This window comes from Macaca fascicularis, chromosome 7 (assembly GCF_037993035.2).
Source record: "Macaca fascicularis isolate 582-1 chromosome 7, T2T-MFA8v1.1".
NCBI lineage: Eukaryota > Metazoa > Chordata > Mammalia > Primates > Cercopithecidae > Macaca > Macaca fascicularis.
Window position 1 is genome coordinate 113795534 of NC_088381.1, and position 3732 is coordinate 113799265.

Consider the following 3732-nt stretch of genomic DNA (forward strand, 5'->3'; position numbering starts at 1 on the left):
AATTGCAACTTTGTGTCCTTTGACAAATCCTATTCTCCCAACTTCTCCAACTCTAGTAACCACCATTCTACTCCCTGCTTCTGTGAGTTTGTTTTAGATTCCACCTATAAGTAAGAACATGTTCATTTCTCTTTCTATGGCTTATTTCATGTAACATAATGTCCTCCAGGTTGATACATGTTGAAAAACACAGAATTTCTTTTTTTCTAAGGTCAAATAGCATTTTCTTCTGTAAATATATCACATTTTCCTTATGTATTCACCCATTGATGAAACGCTGATAAAACTTTTATATGATTAAATGGGGTCTAGTTTTTTGTTTGTTTTCTTTGCACACAAATATCCAATTTTCTAGCAGTATTTATTGAAGAGGTTATTCTTTTTCCAATATATATTCTTGGTGCAATTGCTGAAAAAGAGTTGACTGTAAATGGATGGATTTATTTCTGGGTTCTATATTCTCTTCCATTGGTCTTTCGTGCTAATATCATGCTATTTCAGTTACTATAGCCTGGTAATATTATTTGAAATCAAGTAATGTGAATGCTTCCAGCTTTGTTCTTTTGGCTTGGTATTGATTTGGCTAATAGTAGTCTTTTGTGGTTTCATATAAATTTTAAAATTGTTTTTTTCTATTTCTGTGAAGAATGTCTTTGGTATTTTAATAGAAATTGCACTGAATCTGTATATTATGTTGGGTAGTATGGATTCTTCCAATCCTTGAATATGGACATCTATCTATTTATTTGTGTCCTCTTCAATTTCTTTTATCAATGTTTTATAGTTTTCACTGGAGAGATATTTCACTTCTATGGTTAAATTTATTCCTAGGTAACTTTTTTCTTGTCTATTATACATGGGATTATTATCTTGGATTATTTTTCAGATTGTTTGCTGTTGATATATGTAAATGCTCCTGATTTTTGTTTGTTGCTTTTTGATCCTGCAACTTTCTTTACTGCATTTCTTGAAACAAATGAAAATGGAAACACAACATACAAAAACCTGCATAATACAACAAAAGCAGTACTGAGAGGGAAGTTTATAGCAATAAATGCCTACATCAAAAAAGTAGAAAGATTTCAAGTCAATGACCTAATGGTACATCTTGAAAACTAGAAAAGCAAGGACAAACTGAACCTAAAATTAGTAGAAGAAAAGAAATAATGAAGATAATAGCAGAAATAAATAAAATTGAGACTAAAAATAAAAAATATCAACAAAATGAAACGTTAGTTTTCTGAAAAGATAAACAAAATCAACAAAACTTTAGCCAGTTTAAATAAGAAAAAGGAGGGAAGACCCAAATAAATAAAATCAGAGGCAAAAAGGGAGACATTACAATGATACTGTAGAAATTAAAGGGATTTATTAAAGGCTACTATAAACAACTATATGTTGATCATTTGGAAAACCCAGAAATAGATAAATTGCTAGACAGATAAAATGTAAGAAGATTGAATCATGAAAAAATAGAAAACTAGGTTAGATTAAAAATAAATTATGAAGTAGAAACAGCATTGAGACTGGTTTTATGGCCTAGCATATGGTCCATCTGGAGGTTGTTCCATGTGCACTTGAGAGGAATATATATATTTTGCTGTTGGTAGGTAGTGTCCTATACGCATTTACTAGGTCTTGTTGGTTTAACATTTTGTTCAAGTCTTCTATTTCCTTGTTGGTCTTCTGCCAATTGCTCTATCCATTATTGAGAAAGAGATTTTGAATTCTCCAGCTGTTACTGTTAAATTGTATATTTCTCCCATCAATTGCATTAGTTATTGCTTTGTGTATTTGGGGGCTCTGTTATTAGGCTCATATATTTATAATTGTTATGTCTCCCTGATGGCGTGACCTTATTGTCATTAAACATTCCTTTGTTCTATTAAGCATTTTGTGTTAAAGTGTATTTTGCCTAATGTTAGTATAGTGACTCTATTTCTGTTGGTTGCTGTTTGCATAATATATTTTTCAATATTTTTACCTTAATTCCTTTAGTGTCTTTGAATCTAAAGTGTATATTTTATTTAAAAACATATAATTGGATCATATTCTTTCATTTTCTTTTACCTATCTCATTCATGATTGACAGATATTTCTGCCTATCTCTGTCTTTTGCCTGGAGGTCATTTAAGTTTAATGTTACTACCGATGAAATCACATTTGCATCTGCTGTTTTGCTTTGTGTTTTCTTTTTAAAAAATTTTATTTTAGGTTCAAGGATATGTGTACATAGTTGATATGTATATATAAATTGCATATCATGGGGGTTTGATACACAGGTTATTTCATCACCCAGGTAATAAACACAGAACCTGATTGGTAATTTTTAAATCCTCATCCTCCTCCCATTTTTCACCCTCAAGTAGGCCCCAGTGTATGTTGTTTTATTCTTTGTGTTCATGTGTTCTCAATGATTAGCTCTTACTTATAAGTGACAACACACAGTATTTAGTTTTCTGCTACCGTGTTAGTTCACATAGGACCTCCAGTTCCATCCATGTTGTTGAAAAAGACATGACCTCATTATTTCTTATAGCTGCGTAGTATTTCATGTGCATATGTACTACATTTTCCTTATCCAGTCTACCATTGGTGGCCATTTAGTTTGATTCTATATCTTTGCTAATGTGAATAGTGCTTCAGGGAACACATATGTGCATGTGTATTTATGGTAAAACAATTTATATTTTTTTGGGTATATACCAAATACTGGAATTGCTGGGTCGAGTGGTAATTCTGTTTTAAGTTCTTTGATATATCATTACACTGCTTTCCACAATGACTGAACTAATTTACAGTTCCACCATTCCTGAATTTGAATGTTAGCTGCTCTAGTGAGATTGAGGACATTTTTTCCAGATGATATCCTCACATATCTTTTCTATGTTGCTAGCTTTCTGCTGCTCTCTTTCAGAGATGTCAATGAGTCATGGATTTGGCCTTTTAACATAATTCCATATTTCTTAGATGTTTTGATTATTATTATTATTTTTTGAGACAGAATCTCGCTCTGTCACCAGGCTGGAGTGCAGTGGCACAATCTTGGTTCACTGCAACCCCCACCTTCCAGGTTCAAGTGATTCTCCTGCCTCAGCCTCCTCGGTAGCTAGGACTACAGGTGCGCACCACCATACCCAGCTAATTTTTGTATTTTTAGTAGAGACAGGGTTTCACCATGTTGGCCAGGATGGTCTCGATCTCCTGACCTTGTAATCCACCTGCCTCGGCCCCCCAAAGTGCTGGGATTACAGGCGTGAGCCTCTGCTCCCAGCTGGTTGTTCAATTTCTATGTAGTTGTGTGGTTTTGAATTAATTTCTTAATGTTGAGTTCTAATTTGATTGCACTCTGGTCTGAGAAACTGTTATGCTTTCAGTTATTTTGCATTTGCTGAGGAGTGTTTTACTTTCAATTATGCGATCTATTGTAGAGTAAGTGCCATGTGACAACGAGAAGAATGTATATTCTGTTGTTTGGGGTGGAGAGTTCTGTAGATATGTATCAGGTCCATTTAATTCAGTGCTAAGTTCAGTTCCTGAATATCTTTGCTAATTTTCTGCCTCAATGATCTGTCAAATATTGTCACTGAGGTGTTAAAATTTCCTGCTATTATTGTGTGGGAGTCTAAGTCTCTTTGAAGGTCTCTAAAAATTTGCTTTATGAATCTGGGTGCTACTGTGTTGGATGCATATATATTTAGTATCATTAGATCTTGTTGAACTGAACCCTTT